Source organism: Prionailurus bengalensis, chromosome A1 (genome assembly GCF_016509475.1).
Source record: "Prionailurus bengalensis isolate Pbe53 chromosome A1, Fcat_Pben_1.1_paternal_pri, whole genome shotgun sequence".
NCBI classification, from domain to species: Eukaryota; Metazoa; Chordata; class Mammalia; order Carnivora; family Felidae; genus Prionailurus; species Prionailurus bengalensis.
In genome coordinates, this window is record NC_057343.1 from 145,998,097 (window position 1) to 146,015,592 (window position 17,496).

At 38.2% G+C, this 17,496-nt stretch overlaps 1 protein-coding gene and 1 pseudogene across 4 annotated transcripts in view; both read right to left on the bottom strand.

The window, feature by feature from the left end:
• Window positions 1–17,496, bottom strand: part of SSBP2 (single stranded DNA binding protein 2) — a 318,553-nt gene that overhangs the window by 281,492 nt on the left and 19,565 nt on the right. The gene's annotated exons all lie outside the window — the stretch shown is intronic.
• On the bottom strand, window positions 6,203–7,438 carry LOC122490524 (annotated as a pseudogene).

Sequence of the window (17,496 nt, forward strand, 5' to 3'; positions counted from 1 at the left end):
TGAATGTAAATAAACCACCACTTAGAAACTCATTCATTTAACATTCATTCATCCAATATTTATCAATTCAGTAGAGGTACAGGATACAAAATCAATGTATAAAAATAATTTCTATACACTAACGATGAACTGTTAGAGAAACTTTTAAAAGTAATCCCACTTAGGGGTGACTGGCTGGCTCAGGTAGCAGAGAGTGTGACTTTTGATACCAGGGCTGTAAGTTCCAGCCCCACATTGGGTGTAGAAATTACTTAAAATCTTAAAAATAAATAAAAGTAATAATAATAGAATACCATCAAAAAGAATAAAATACATATGACCAAATTTAACCAAGAAGGTGAAAGATCTCTACAATGAAAACTATCACACATCACTCAAAAAACTGGTCACAAATAAATGCAAAGATATCCCATGTCCATGGATTGGATGAATCAATATTGCTAAACTGTCCAAACTACCCAAAGTGATCTAAGATTTTATGCAATCCAGGGGTGCCTGGGTGGCTCAGTTGGTTAAGCATCCAACTTCAGCTGAGGTCATGATCTCACAGTTTGTGAGTTCTAGCCCCACGTTGGGCTCTGTGCTGACAGCTCAGAGCCTGGAGCCTGCTTCGGATTCTGTGTCTCCCTCTCTCTCTGCCCCTACCCTGCTCATACTCTGTCTCTCTCTATCAAAAATGAATCAACATTTAAAAAAATTTAAGATTTTATGCAATCCCTATCAAAACTCAAATGATATTTTTCACAAAAATAGAAAAAAATAATCCTAAAATTTGTATGGAACCACAAAAGACCCTGAATAACCAAGGAATGCTAGGAAAGGAAGCATCATGCTTGCTGATTTCAAATTATATTATAAAACTATAGTAATCAAAACAGTATGGTATGGGAATAAAAACATATATATCAATGGAAGAGACTAGAGACACTAGAAATAAAGTCATGTACATATGGTCAATTAATTTACAACCAAGAAACCAAGATATAGAAGGGAAAAGGATAGTCTCTTCAATCAATGTTGCTGGGAAATCTAGATAGCCATATGTAAAGGAATGAAACTGGACCCTTATCTTACACCATACACAAAAAAATCAACTCAAAATGCATTAAAGACTTGAATTTAAGACCTGAAATCATAAAACTCCTAAAAGAAAACACAGTGGGTAAGCTCCTTGACAGCGGTCTTGGAAGTAACTTTTTTGGATATGACACTAAAAGCAAAGGCAACAAAAGCAAAAACAAGCAAGTGGGACTACATCAAGCTAAAAAAAACTTCTGCAGAGTAAAGGAAACAATCAACAGAGTGAAAAGGCAACCTACAAAATGGTAGAAAATATTTGCGAGTCATATCCCTGATAAGGGATTAACTACTAAAATATGTAAGAAAATCCTAAAATTCAATAGCAAAAAAAACCCCAAGTAAACCAATTGAAAAATGGGGAAAGGACTGAAACAGACATTTCTCCCAAGAAGATATACAAATGATCAAGGGATATATGAAAAGGAATCCTAATCCTCAAAGAAATACAAATCAAAACTACAATGAGATATCACCACACACCTGTTAAAATAGTTATCAAAAAGACAAGAGATAAAATGTGTTGGTGAGGATGTACTATTGGTGGAAATATAAATTCACGCAGGTACTAAAAAAACAAAAAACAAAAAAAAACAGAATGGAGGTTTTCAAAAAATTTAAAAACAGATTGAATTTTGACCCTTTTAATAAATGTATACCCTAAAAAAATTAAAAATAGAACTATCATATGATCCAGCAATCCCACTTCTGAAGATATACCTGAAGAAAATAAAAAGAGGATCTTTATTTTTTATTTTTTTAAATCTTTTTAAAAATGTGTGTTTATTTTTGAGAGAGGGAGAAAGCACGCATTAGCACGGGAGGGGGGCGGGGTACAGAGATTGAGCGAGACAGAGGATCCTCAGCGGGCTCTGTACTGACTGACAGCAGTGAGCCTGATGCAGGCTCAAATTCATGAATGGCAAGATCTTGACCTGAGCCAAAGTCAGATGCTTAATTGACAGAACCACCCAGGCACCCCCCCTTTTTTAAGATTTTACTGTTAAATATTCTCTACACCCAACATGGAGCTCAAATTTATAATCCCAAAATCAAGAATCACATGCTCTATCAACTGAGCCAGTGAGGTGTCCCCAAAACAGGATCTTTAAGAGATCATCTGCACTCCCATATTCATGCAGCACTAACCACAATCACCAAGATACTGAAACAACCTAAGTGTCTGTCAATAGATAAATGGATAAAGATCTATATACAATGGAATATTATTCAGCCATGAGAAAGGACATTCCACAGTTTACAACAACATGAACAGACACTGTAGACATCATGCTAAGTGAAGGAGGACAGAGAAAAACAAATGTTGTATGATCTCACATGTAGAATCAAAACAAAAATAAAAACAAAAACAAACTCATAGGCACAGATAACAGATTGGCAGTTGCCAAAGGTGGAGGTTGGACTAAATGGGTGAAGGTGCTCGAAAGTTACAAATTTCCAATTGTAAGATGAAAATGTTAGGAGGGGTTAAGATGGCAGAGAAGTGGGGGACGTGGGGGACTGGGCTTTCCTCATCCCTCAAACACAGCTATATTGAGGTCAGATCACTTGGAATACCCAGGAAATCGATCTGTGGAATGGAGAAAGGATCTCCACTGTTGGAGGGAGACAGCATGGCAGGTGTACAGTGTGTGGATGTGAGTTGGGGGAAAGGGAAACGGTGGTGCCACAGACAGGAGGGAACTCTTTTCATGGAGAAACAAAAGGGAGAGAAAGCAGAGGTTGAGAAAGTGTGGCATCCAGTTCACACAAGAGGAAATCTCTAGTGACCATGGAATTGGGAACAGGAGGTTGAGTGCCACAGGGGTCTTTGTGTTGCAAAGAGCATTTGGAGCACAAACTCTGAGGTTTTAGAAGTGAGCAACTTTCTCTGGAGGGGAGCTGTGGTGCCTGGTCCCTGGGGTACAATCAGAGAGAGGCTTCCCCCTTCCTGGAGTACTTTTAGAAAAGGGTATATTGCCTCCCTAATAAAAGACCCTGCAGGCACCAAAGGCCTTTCATCAATAGGGGACAGAGGCACACCCAGAAGGAATTTAACTTTGCTGCCTTTAGCGGTGCTACACTATTGATTCTGCAAACTATACAGGCATGGGACTGTTTTTCAGGTTCAAGGGGCTTCAGACAGCGTGGAGAGATTCTACTACAGTGGAGGGGGGCAGATCTATGCAGGGGCAGGTCCTTTAAGACATCAGGTTTTGAATCCCAGCCGCGTGCCAAAGAAAAAAGCAGAAGAGTTGTGGCACTGGGCAAGCTGTCTTTGCCATTCTGTGACGGCTGCTAGAACAGTGAGAGCTGTGAGATCAACTGTCCAGGGATGAGAGATTGGGGTGGCACCATTTCCCCCCAAGACAAATACAGTATAACTTCAGAGAGCAACACAATGGCCCCCAATGGAGGTGGGACCTGCATACACCAAACCACACACCCCCCACCTCCCCCATCAGCCCACCCTCCCCCACCATGTGCCTGGCAACTGCTTATTTACTGGGACAAGACTTACTCTGAGCCAACACAGCAGGTGTCTCCTCTAGAGGACTAGCACAGCCAGCACCCACCATGCACCAAGTGTACTGAAAATCGAGTGCTTCAAAATGATACCTGTAGTTCTGGTGAAAATAGGACAAGGGTTAATTCTTTTTTTTTTTCCTATTTTTTCTTTCTTCTTACTTTTTTCTTTTGGAATCAGGCTCATAGTTTCTTGTTTGTTTTTTTCATTTCCTTTTCTCTCTCTCTCTCTCTCTCTCTCTCTCTTTTTGGATCAGGCCTTTTTATTCTTTTCTTTCTCTTTCTTTTTTCCCCTTTTCTTTGGAAAAACCCTAAGTTCTTGATTCTCTGTTTGGTTTTTCTTACTGTTGTTCCCTTTCCTGTTCTCTTTTTTTGGGTTCTTTCCCCCCTTTTTCCAGGCTTACTTCAAAAAAACGAATCAAAGCACACCTAGTTTAAGGTGCAAACAGTCCCCACTGCAATCAAGGATGAGCTCTGCAGTAGACTGACTGGTGGGAAAGAGCAGTGAAAACACAACAGCAGAGTGCACACAGCATATACCAGAAACACTTCCTGAAGGGCCAGGCCCCGGACAGTGTATGACTCTCAGAAGTACACTCAGGTGCAGGGAACATAACAAGCTTTTAAAACATGTAAAAGACAGAAACTTAACCAAAAGGACCAGACAGAGGAATTCAATCCAAAAGAAACGTCAAGAAGAAATCACAGCCAGGGACCTGCTCAACACAGATATAAGCAAAATATTTGAACAAGAATTTAGAACAACAGTAATATGACTAATAGCTGGGCTTGAAAAAAGCACAGAAGACATCAGACAACCCTTGCTACAGAGATCAAAGACCTAAAAACTGTCAGGCTGAAATAAAAAAATGCTACAAGTGAGAGGCAATACTGACTAGATACAGTCACAACAAGGGTTGAAGAAGCAGAGGAAAGAAAAGTGATACGGAAGATAACATCATGGAAAATAATGAAGCTGAAAAGAAGAGGGGAACGAAATTATTAGATCACAAGGGGGAGACTTAGAGAACTTAGTGATTCCATAAACAAAACAATATCCATATCATAGAAGTCCCAGAAGAAGAGTGGGAAAAAGGGACAGAAAGTTTATTTGAACAAATTATAGCTGATAACTTCCCTAATCTGGGGAAGGAAACAGACATCCAAGTCCCAGAGGCACAGAGAACTCCCCTCAAAATCAACAAAACAAGTCAGCACCATGACATATCATAATGAAACCTGCAAAATACAAAGAAAGAATTAAGAAAACAGCCAGGGACAAAAGGCCCTTAACCTACAAGAATAGACATATAGGGTTAGCAGTAGACCCGTCCACTGAAACTTGGCAGGCCAGAAGGAAGTGGTAGAAAATATTCAATGTGCTGAATGAGAAAAAATATGCAGTCAAGAATTCTTTATTCAACAAGCCTGTCATTCAGAATAGATGGAGTTTCCCAGACAAACAAAAGCTAAAGGAGTCCATGACCATTAATCCAGCCCTGCAAGAAATTTTAAGGGGGACTCTGTGAGTGGAGAAAAATAAAAAGAAGACCAAAGCAAAAAAACTACAAAGAATTAGAGAACATTACCAGAAACAAGAGCTCTACAGGTAAGAATGGTAAATTCATCTTTCAACAATATTTCTTTTTTTTTTAAGCCTAGTATTTTTATTTAATACATTCTAATCAAATAGTAACAGCAGTAAATAAACACTTTGAAAAACAGGCAGGTATCCCCCTATCTCTGGAAGAAAATTAAGTCGAAGTATTCTACCTGGTCACACAATTCAAGGACAACTTGGAAATTTCTAAAGCCATTTCCCAAAAGTCAATGGCAACAGGTTGGGATACAGCTACTTCAAAGGATAAAATGCCTGTATCTACATGGTTTTATTAACAGGGATTGAGTTGCATCTGTAGAGCACAACCTTCTTGTCTTTAGCCTTAAAGGAAAAAACAAAGTCTTTTCCATTTGTACCAGTTTGAAATATTTCTGAAATAAGGCTCCCTTAAAATGGATTACTAAGGTACTCATGAGAGAGTTCATATATGTAGTAAAAAGTCAAATTCAGGATTTCGTGGTCACTTTTTTGGCTGATTTGGTTAATTGCATAAAAAGAAGGATAAATACTCACAAGCAGTATCTGTTTAACGAAACACCTAGGTACATCCAGAATGCAAAAACAGAAAATGTCCTCAAGTAGACTCTGATCACCAGGCATGTGAAATTAAAGCTAAGCCTGCATCAGTTTGTTGCTTCTATTTCTTCAGTGGTCCTGCGTGGAGTTCTCTCTCTACTACCAGGGCCTGGGCCTTCCACCTAACAAACAGAAACCTGGGGAAGGCAAGGCATTCTGATAAAATGTTCCTTCAGCCTCCACTCGCGGCATTTTGCTTTCAACTTAAAAGGATCTGCTGGTCTTGGTCAGCCTTAGGAAGGGAAGCATCACTCAGGTGAAAACATTTGGGGAAACTTTAAATACCTAGCTACCTCCTCACACATTTAAATTACATGCACTTCAGCTGTTTTTAGAATTCCGAATAGTTAGCCAGAGTAGTGACTCAAGTGTTGGTTATTTTTTATTTTATTTATTTTTTTAACATAGCTGCATTCGGAGATACTTTATAGGAGGCATGTTTAGAAAAAGAGAAACACTTATACCTGGAATTTATATTCTTCCAAGTAATCTTTTAGTCTTGTTGGTAAAGGCAGTCCCCAGATGATACTGGTGCATCTCCATAACGGAGAGTCTACAGAGATGCTGCAGAGGCAGGGCTGATGTGTAGAGCGGTTTGGTCAGATAAAAGTGAACGGTGTCGTTCGAGGGCACTTCTGGACCTCTCCACTTATCCTTGCACATCTGAACATAGTAGTCGGTCAGATTAACCACAGTGTCAAACTTGTGTTAAACTGTTTAAACTTGGACTTGAGACATACGATATACAGTCCAACCTGAATTTCCCATCTTGGTATTCGATTTGCAGATTAGTTGGTCCAGCCGATCTTTTAACAGATATTTTTAGTAGGTGGTCTGAATGAGAGCTATCTCTAATCAAGAAAGTTCTTTCTGGTGCCTTTTTAAATTTCTCCTTGGCTTCATTAACAGTCATACTTCCCCAGTACCAACCTGTTTGACTCAGTTCCTATAGAGCCTTCGCCAGACGTGCCGCCTCCGGGGACGGCTCTTCCGCGGACCCTGAGGTCCCACACTGGCTCTGCGTCCCTTCCACTCCATTCCCGGAGGACTCGAGGCACCGTAGGGTCATGGGAAAGGGGTCAGCGCAGCAAAAACAAGTAGCTTCCCATGCCGGGACCAGAGAGGGGCACGTGTCCTTCTTGGAAGTCAGTGAGAACCCCAAAACGAGTCTCTGGGGGGTATCCGAATTGGTGGAGGGGGAGGGGATGCGGAGCTTCTGGTTTTTCCTCCCCAGATCAAAGGTGGACGGCAGGCGCGGTCATGCACAGTTTGCCTGCTCTGACTGCTGAAGGGGTGCCCTTACCTATGCACTCAGGTGGTGCTGGACAGCCAACCTCGGTGCCTGCAGTCCCAAGAGCTCTCCTCTTGGCGATTTCCCCCGCAGGGCTAGCGCCACAGGGAGGGAAAAACAGATCCCAAATTTCGATAACCATTTTTCTTTGAAATACTATTCTATTGCATCACTTCTCAAAAGCTTGAAAGGTCAATGGCCACTTTCAGTTGAAGCAGGGGCTCATCTTTCAACAATATTTCTGAATGTAAATGGACCAAATGCTCTAATCAAAAGACACAGGGTATCAGAATGGATTAAAAAACAAAATTCATCATGGATAAAGATGTGGTGTGTACACACACACACACACACACACACACAGACACACACAATGGAGTATTACTCGGCAATCAAAAGGAATGACATCTTGCCATTTGCAACTACATGGATGGAACTAGAGGGTATTACGCTATGTGAAATTAGAGAAAGACAAATATCATATGACTTCACTCATATGAGGACTTTAAGACACAGAACAGATGATCATAAGGGAAGGGGAGCAAAAATAACATAAAAATAACATAAAACTAATACTAACTACAAATACTAAAATACAATACTAAAAACAAATACTAAAAACAAAAACTAACTAATTTGGATGTAAACTAAAAAAATAAAATTTAAAAAGAAAAAAAAAACAAACAAAACCCACAAAATTCATCTATATGCTGCCTACAAGAGCCTCATTTTATATCTAAAGACACCTGCAGATTGAAAATGAGGGGAGGGAGAACAATCTATCATGCTAATGGATGTCAAAAGAAAGCTGAAATAGCCATACTCATATCATACAGACTAGATTTTAAAACAGACTCTAATAAGAGAGGAAGAAGGGCATACATCATAATTAAGGGGTCTATCCATCAAGAAGAGCTAACAATTGTAAATATTTATGCCTCCAAATTGGAAACACCCAAATATATAAAAGAATTAAAAACAAACATAAAGAAACTCACTGAGGGGCAGCTGGGTAGCTCAGTTGGTTAAGTGTCGAACTTCAAGTTAGGTCATGATCTCATGGTTTGTGAGCTTGAGCCCCATGTTGGGCTCTGTGCAGACAGCTCAGAGCCTGCAGCCTACTTGAGATTCTCTGTCTCCCTATCCCTGCCCTCCCCTGCTCACCCTCTGTCTCTCTCTGTCTCTGTCTCTATCTCTCTCTCTCAAAAATAAACATGAAAGAAAGAAAGAAAGAAAGAAAGAAAGAAAGAAAGAAAGAAAGAAAGAAAGAAAGAAACTCACTGATAGTAATGCCATAACAGTAGGGGACATTAATACCCCACTTACAACAACAGATCATCTAAGCAGAATTTCCACAAGGAAACAATGGCTTTGAAAGACACACTGAATCAAGTGGACTTAAAAGATACATTCAGAACATTTCATCCTAAAGCAGAATATACACTCTTTTCGAGTGCACATGGAACAGTCTCCAGAACAGATCACATACTGGGTGACAAATTAGCCTTCAACAAGTACAAAAAGACAGATCCTACCATGCATATTTTCAGATCACAATGCTATGAAACTTAAAATCAATCACAAGAAAAAATTTGGAAAGCCCTCAAATACATGGAGGTTAAAGAACATCCTACTAAAGAATGAATGGGTTAACCAAGAAATTAAAGAAGAAATTAAAACAAAACAAAACATGGAAGCAAATGAAAATGAAAACAAACAGTCCAAACCCTTTGGGATGCAGCAAAGGCAGTCCTAAGAGGAAAATGCATTGCAGTTGAGGCCCATCTCAAGAAGCAAGAAAGGTCCCAAATACAAAACCTAACCTTACACCTAAAGGAACTAGAAAAAGAACAGCAAGTAAAGCTAACACCAGCAGAAGAGAATAAAACAAATATGAGAGCAGAAATAAATGACATGGAAACAACAACAAAAACAGTAGAACAGATCAATGAAACTAAATGCTGGTTCTTCAAAAGAATAAACAAAATTGATAATCCCCTAGCCAGACTTCTCAAAAAGAAAAGAGAAAGGACCCAAATAGATAGTCGTGAATGAAGAAGAGAGATATCACAACCAACACCACAGAAATACAATCATAAAACAATACTATGAAAAATTATATGCCAACAAACTGGGCAATCAGGAATAAATGGACAAATTCCTAGAAACTCACACACTACCAAAACTGAAACAGGAAGAAATAGAAATTTTGAACAGACCTATAACCAGTAAAGAAATTGAATCAGTTATCAAAAATCTCCAAACAGATAAGAGTCCTGGACCAGATGGCTTCCCAGAGGCATTCTACCATTGATTTAAAGAAGAGTTAATACCTATTCTTCTCAAACTGTTGCAAAAATAGAAATGGAAGGAAAGCTTCTAAGCTCATTCTATGAAGTCAGCATCACCTTGATTCCAAAACCAAAGACCCCACTAAAAAGGAGAATTACAGGCCAATATCACTGATGAAACTGGATGCAAAATTTCTCAACAAGATACTAGCAAATTGAATCCCATAGTACGTTAAAAGAATTATTCACCGGGACCAAGTGGGATTTATTCCTGGGCTGCAGAGTTGGTTCAATATCCAAAAACCAATCAACGTGATACATCACATTAATAAAAGAAAGGATAAGAACCATATAATCCTCTCAACAGATGCAGAAAAAGCATTTGACAAAGTACGGCATCCTTTCTTGATAAAAACCCTCAAGATAGTGGGAACAGAAGGAACATATATCAACATCATAAAGTCCAGGTATGAAAAACCCATAGCTAATATCATCCTCAATGGGGAAAAATGAGAGCTTTGGCCCTAAGGTCAGGAACACGACAGGGATGTCCACTCTAAACACTGTTGTTCAAAATAGTACTGGAAGTCCTAGCCTCAGCAATCAGACAACAAAAAGAAATAAAAGACATAATTTGGCAAGGAAGAAGTCAAACTTTGACTCTTTGCAGGTGACACAATACTCGATGACGCGTAAGTCCCAAAAGACTCTACCAAAAATCTGCTAAAACTAATACATGAATTGGGGCGCCTGGGTGGCTCAGTCGGTTAGGTGTCCGGCTTCAGCTCAGGTCATGATCTCGCAGTGTGTGAGTTCGAGCCCCGTGTCGGGCTCTGTGCTGACAGCTCAGAGCCTGGAGCCTGTTTCAGATTCTGTGTCTCCCTCTCTCTGACCCTCCCCCGTTCATGCTCTGTCTCTCTCTGTCTCAGAAATAAATAAACATTAAAAAAAAAAATTAAAAAAAAAACTAATACATGAATTTAGTAAAGTCATAGGATATAAAATCAACATACAGAAATTGGTTGCATTTCTATATATCAATAATTAAGCAGCAGAAAGAGAAATCAAGGAACTGATCCCATTTACAACTGCACCAAAAACCCTAAGTTAACTAGTAATAAACCTAACCAAAGAGGTAAAAGATCTGAAAACTGAAAACTATAGAAAGCTTATAAAAGAAATTGAAGAGGGGCACCTGGATGGCTCAATTGGTTAAGCATCTGACTTCGGCTCAAGTCATGATCTCATGGTTCGTGAGTTTGAGCCCCATCTTGGGCTCTGTGCTGACAGCTCAGAGCCTGGAGCCTGCTTCAGATTCTGTGTCTCCCTCTCTCTCTCTGCCCCTCCCCACTCGCACTGTCTGTCTGTCTCTCAAAAATAAATAAACATTAAAAAAAATTTTAAGAAACTACAGAAAACACAAAGAAAATGGAGAAACATTCCACGCTCATGAACTAGAAAATTAAATATTGTTCAAATGTCTATACTACCCAAAGAAATCTGTACATTCAATGCAATTCCAATCAAAATAGCACCAGCATTCTTCACAGAGCCAGAATAAACCATCTAAAACTTATATGGAACCACAAAAGACCTCAAATATCCAAAGTAATGTTGAAAAGAAAACCAAGCTGGAGGCATCACAATTCTGGACTTCAAGCTGTATTACAAAGCTATAATCATCAAAACAGCATGGTACTGGTACAGAAACAGACACATAGATCAATGGAACAGAATACAGAACCCAGAAATGGACCCAGAACCTATATAGCAAACTAATCTTCCACAAAGCAGGAAAGAATATCCAATAGAAAAAAGACGGTCTCTTCAGCAAATGATGCTGGGAGAACTAGACAGCAACATGCAGAAGAATGAAACTGAACACTTTCTTACCACCATACACAGAAATAAACTCAAAACGGATGAAAGACCTAAATGTCAGACAAGAAATCATCTAAATCCCACAGGAGAAAACAGCCAGCAATCTCTTTGACCTCAGCCACAGCAACTTCTTACTAGACATATCTCCAGAGGCAAGGGAAACAAAAGCAAAAATGAACTACTGGGACCTCATCAAAATGAAAAGCTTCTGCACAGTGAAGGAAACAATCAGTAAAACTAAAAGGCAACTGATGGAATGGGAGAAGATATTTGCAAATGGCATATCAGAAAAAGGGTTGGGATCCAAAATCTATGAAGAACTCAAACTCAACACCCAAAAAATAAATAATCCAGTGAAGAAATGGGCAGAAGACATGAATAGACACTTTTCCAAAGAAGACATCCAAATGGCTAAGAGACACATGAAAAGATGCTCAACACTCATCATCAGAGAAATACAAATCAAAATCACAATGAGATACCACCTTACACCTGTTAAAAGGGCTAAAATGAACAGCTCAGGACACAAGAGATGTTGGTAAGGATGCAGAGAATGGAGAACACTTTTGCACTGTTGGTGGGAATGAAGACTGGTACAGTCACTTTGGAAAACAGTATACTGGTCCCTCAAAAAATTAAAAATAGAACTACTCCACGATCCAGAAATTGCACTACTAGGTACTTATCCAAAGGATACAAAAATGCTGATTTAAAGTGGCACATGTTATAGCAGTGCTATCAACAATAGCCAAATTATGGAAAGAGCCCAAATGTCCATCAACAGATCAATGGTTAAAGAAGATGTGGTGTGTGTGTGTGTGTGTGTGTGTGTGTATATATATTCCATTGTGTGTATATATATATATGTATATATGTACATATGTATATATGTACATACGTGTATATGTATATGTATATATATATTGCATTGTGTGTGTGTGTATACATATATACATATATGGAATGTTACTTGGCAATGGAATATTACTTGGCAATCAAAAAATGAAATCTTGCTATTTGCAACAACATGGATGGAAGTAGAGTGTATTATGCTAAGTGAAGTCAGAGAAAGATAAATACATGATTTCACTCATAGGTGGAATTTAAGAAACACAACAGATGAACATAAGTGAAGGCAAGGGGAAAAAAAGATAAAAACAAGAGAGGGAGGCAAACCATAAAAGACTATTAAACGCAGAGAATAAACTAAGGGTTGCTGGGAGGGAGGTGGGTGGGGGTATGGGCTAAATGGGTGATGGGCATTAAGGAGTGCACTTGTTGAGATGAGCACTGGGTGTTATATAGAAGTTATGAATCACTGGGTTCTACTGATACCAATACTATACTGTGTATTAACTTCATTTAAATTTAAAAAAATGAGTAAGTTATAGAAACTTGATGTACAACACAGTAATTATAGTTAATAATACTGTATTACACACTTGAAAGTTACTAGAGAGAAGATCTTAAATGTTCTCACAAAATGGTAATTATATGAAGTGATACAGGTATTAGCTAACACTATGGTGGTAATCATTTTGCAATATATGAGTATATAAAATCAGCATGTTGTACACTTTAAACTTTCATAATATTATATGTCAATTATATCTCCATAAAGCTGAGGAGAAAAACTATACTAATTATGCTGGGATAACAAGACATGTAAAAATAAACAGAGGGGCATCTAGGTGGCTCAGTCAGTTAAGCATCTGACTCCTGATTTCTGCTCAGGTCATGGTCCCAAGGTTTCATGAGTTCTAGTCCTATGTCAAGCTCTGTGTGCCAAGTGTGAAGAGCCTGCTTTGCTTGGGATTCTCTGTCTCCCTCTCTCTCTGGCCCTTCCCCACTCATGCTCTCTCTCTCTCAAAATAAATAAAGTTTAAAAATAATAAATAAATACATACATACATACTTACCAAGGACCAACTATGTGCAAAGTGACTAAGGACTCAAGAGTAAATGAGATAAACATAGTCTCTGCATTCTTGGAGTTTGGAGTCTACTAATTATTAATTAATTTCACTCTGTCTTATAGGAGAGAGACTTAGGCAAGAATCAGATCATTCATGGTCCTACAGGCCACAATAAAAAGTTTGAGTTTAATCTAAATGTAATGAGGAGTGTGACATGACAAGATAGATGATTTAAATGCACCAAGTATATCAGGAATAACAGACTTTTTTTTATTATTTTGTAGAGTTAACATTGATTAATTAGACTTAGAGCTTCCATCCCAAAACAAAAGCAGCAGCAACAATGATACACAGCAATGATTTTCAAAGTTTTGTCAAAAGGAATAGCACTTTTGGGGCACCTGGGTGGCGCAGTCGGTTAAGCGTCCGACTTCAGCCAGGTCACGATCTCTCGGTCCGGGAGTTCGAGCCCCGCGTCAGGCTCTGGGCTGATGGCTCAGAGCCTGGAGCCTGTTTCCGATTCTGTGTCTCCCTCTCTCTCTGCCCCTCCCCCGTTCATGCTCTGTCTCTCTCTGTCCCAAAAATAAATAAACGTTGAAAAAAAAAAAAAAGGAATAGCACTTTTCTTTTTTAATAAAACATTTTTTGGGACACCTGGGTGGCTCAGTCAGTTAAATGTCCAACTCTTCATTTCAGGAGTTCATGATCTCACAGTTCATGAGCTTGAGCCCCATGTCAGGCTCTGTGCTGACAGCAGGGACCTGCTTGGGATTCTCTCTCTCCCTTTCTCTGCCCTTACCCCATTTGCACATGTGCCCTCTCTCTCCCTCTCATTCTCTCTCTCAAAATAAATAAACATAAAAAAACCATTTGTTATGCCACATTAAATAGAAACATTAGTAATGGAGCCACTTTAAGATGGCCTGATTTCATACTGTCACCTCCTTCAGTTCTTTCAGGAAAAGAGTATGGAAACACAGCTACAGAATTAAGAACATTGGCCTAGAAATCAGAAGATTTGTCCTAGTCCTGACAATGACTTCACAGCAAAGTAACTTTGTGCAAGTCATTTGAAGTCTTCAGTCTCAACTTCTCCTTTATTAAAATAGAGATAAATCTGACATGCTTACCACACACAATAGTAGTGTGGATCAAAAGTGATAGTGTTGGGGGCATCTAGGTGGCTCAGTCAGTTGAGTGTCAGATTTCAGCTCAGGTCATGATCTCATCTCAGGTCATGATCTCACGGTTCGTAAGTTCAAGTCCTGAATTGGGCTTGTTGCTGTCAATGCAGAGCCTGCTTCAGATCCTCTGTTCCCCTCTCTTTCTGCCCCTCCCCTGCTCACATGTATCTGCTCTCTCTCTCCGTCTCTCTCAAAAATAAATAAAAGATTAGAAAAAAAGAAAAAAAGTGATAATGTTGAAGGGGGAGGGTTGTCACCAACCAGACTATCAACTGGAAACTACATATTTTATTGCTTATGAAATAAATTCTTTTTGCTTGATTGATGTCCAAATCATATTGAACAATTAAGGCCCCCAAGCATGAATTAAGTTTTGCAAAAGGTCAAGGCAATTTATAAACTGGTAGATGTGGGGGTACCTGGCTGGCTCAGTTGGCAGAATATGCAACTCTTGATCTTGGAGTTGTGAGTTTGAACCCCACATTGGGTATAGAGATCACTTAATAAAATCAGAAAGAAAGAAAGAAAGAAAGAAAGAAAGAAAGAAAGAAAGAAAGAAAGAAAGAAAGAAAGAAAGAAAGAAAAGAAAAGAAAGGAAATTGGTAGGTGTGGCATTAAACAGACACCATACATTTACTGAATCCTATGAGGTCCCATGCAATGTTATAACCAATTGCAAAGAATAACCAAATTTGGTTTTTAATGGAAAATGTTATTTATCTTTTAATTACTTAGTGAGTTACAAAAAGTCAATGAGTTAATAAAAGAGTAAATAATATACTCCCTTAGATTTCTCAATGCTTTCAACACATTAAACTTATTTACTTCCTATAAATCACTGAGTTAGGTTGTATTTGTCCTTAAATATTTCATCTGAACTATCCTAGCTTCAGATACGTTAGATTCTCTCTTTTTAAGAGGAGAAAGTAGGTGATGGGCATTGAGGAGGGCACCTGTTGGGATGACCACTGGGTGTTGTATGGAAACCAATCTGACAATAAATAATTCTTTAAAAAAAAAAGGAAAAAAGAAATACCTCAAAGATAGAAATTCTCAAGCAGACAATGCAAAATAACAAATCTCCAATGCAGTAGTTATAGAGACTGTGTGTGTGTGTGTGTATACATGCATATGAACACACACACACACACACATATATATGGCAAGTTGGATAGACCTATGGGGCTGGAGTTGTAGAAATGGGGCATGAAAGTAGATAAGAACAAATGAATGAGTGAATGAATGTGAATTAAATAGCAGAAAGGCCTGAGATGGACCAAAGATGATACTGTGCCACGAACTGAGGAATATTATTAACTTGGACCTCTACAATTATGGCCAAAATAAATAAATGCACAGTTACAGAGATAAATGCACCAAATCTTATAATTTAAAATATCAAATTCTAAATGAATGATTGGCTCAATATTATCAATCTTTCTTTTTAAAAGATTTTTTAAAAAGGGTAATAGTTTTAGAAAATATAGGTACATAAAATAAATGTTGATAGTCATGAGAGAGACACCAAAAAAAAAAAAAAAAAGACTGGCTTTTTCCATGGGTTGGTTGTTTTTTAGTTGAGTGAGATGTTGTATTTCTGTTCTGTCACATGAAAAGGCATCAAAATTAACTTGGCATCACCAAACTATACAACTCCTACCAAGTACACACTTTTCAGTGTATTTGAAAACAAATGCCTTACTCTCACTATTGAAAAACAGCCACAGAATAATTGTATATTTTTGAAAGAGAGAGAGAGAGAGAGAGAGCACACCAGTGCATGGGGGAGGAGCAGAGGGGGAGGGAGAGAGAAAATCTCAAACAGGCTCCACACTCAGTGCAGAGCCCAACTCAGGCTGGATCTCACAATAGTAAGATCATGACCTGAGCTTAAATCAAGAGTTGGTTACTTAAATGACTGAGCCACCCAAGCACCCCCAAATAATTGTATTTTAAGACATTTTACAGAGGTTTCTGGGTGGCTTAGTGGGTTAAACAACCAACTCTTGGTTTTGGCTCGGGTCTTGATCTCAGGGGTTTGTGGGATCAAGCCTTCCCACCCTGCACTGACAGCTAGGAGCCTTCTGAAGATTCTCTCTCTCCCTCTCTGCCTCTCTCCCATATATGCATGCATTCTCTCTCTCTCAAAATAAATAAACTTAAAAAAAAAAAGACATTTCACATAGTCAAAAACATGTAATTCTAAAAGTGAGCCAGCTTATTTGAATTTTATCTCTATTGAAAAGTGTACTTCTCATTCAGAGTGACAAACTGAAATACACTCATTCTGTGCTACCATAATTCTCATTTATATCTTATCTTTTAACTTTCTATCATTGACTAGATTTTTTAAAGAAAAACAATTTTCTGATAGTAAAGAAAAAAAAACTAGGTTTTTTATAGCTCAGGCCAAAACTAGTAGAAACTCAGGTTACTCTTAAGCAATAAAATTTCAGTAGTTTCACTTTGGATGACAAACTAAAATAGTGAACATTTTACATCCTGTTATTCTTCACTGAAAATGTATTTAATAAACAAAAATGAAATCGCTTCTAAATAGTATTTTTGCATGTGGTAAAAAAAAAATACATAACATAAAATTTACATCTTAACCATCTTTAAGTGTACAGTAAGTAGTATTGAGTATATTCACATGGTTGTGAAACATCTCCAGAATTTTTTCATCTAGTAACACTGAAATTCTATATCCATTAAAAAACAAATGTTTGATGGAAAAAGTGTTCACATATATTCTATAAATACTGAAATGTATGACCTTAAGTTTCTAACTGCTTAATCCTCAGATTCTTTGTGGATAAAACAGTGTAACATCTACCTCATTCGGACTGCCAGATGATGATGAAGTCATTACTTTAATATCTTATTTTCCTTAGGTCATTCAAGTATGTTAATAGTTTATTAAGAAATTATACATTAACCCTTCATCTTTTTTAGATGACCAGATTTTAAAAGTAATGATTGATATTTTCATAGAGTATAATTATTGCCTTAAAGAAGTAATCACAACAGTCCAGGTGATTGCAAAGCCAAATGAATCTTTGGCAATATCCTATGGAAAAGTATCTTTACTTATGCCAAGCAAGGGTGAAAGATTTCCTGGCTGCCTTAATAA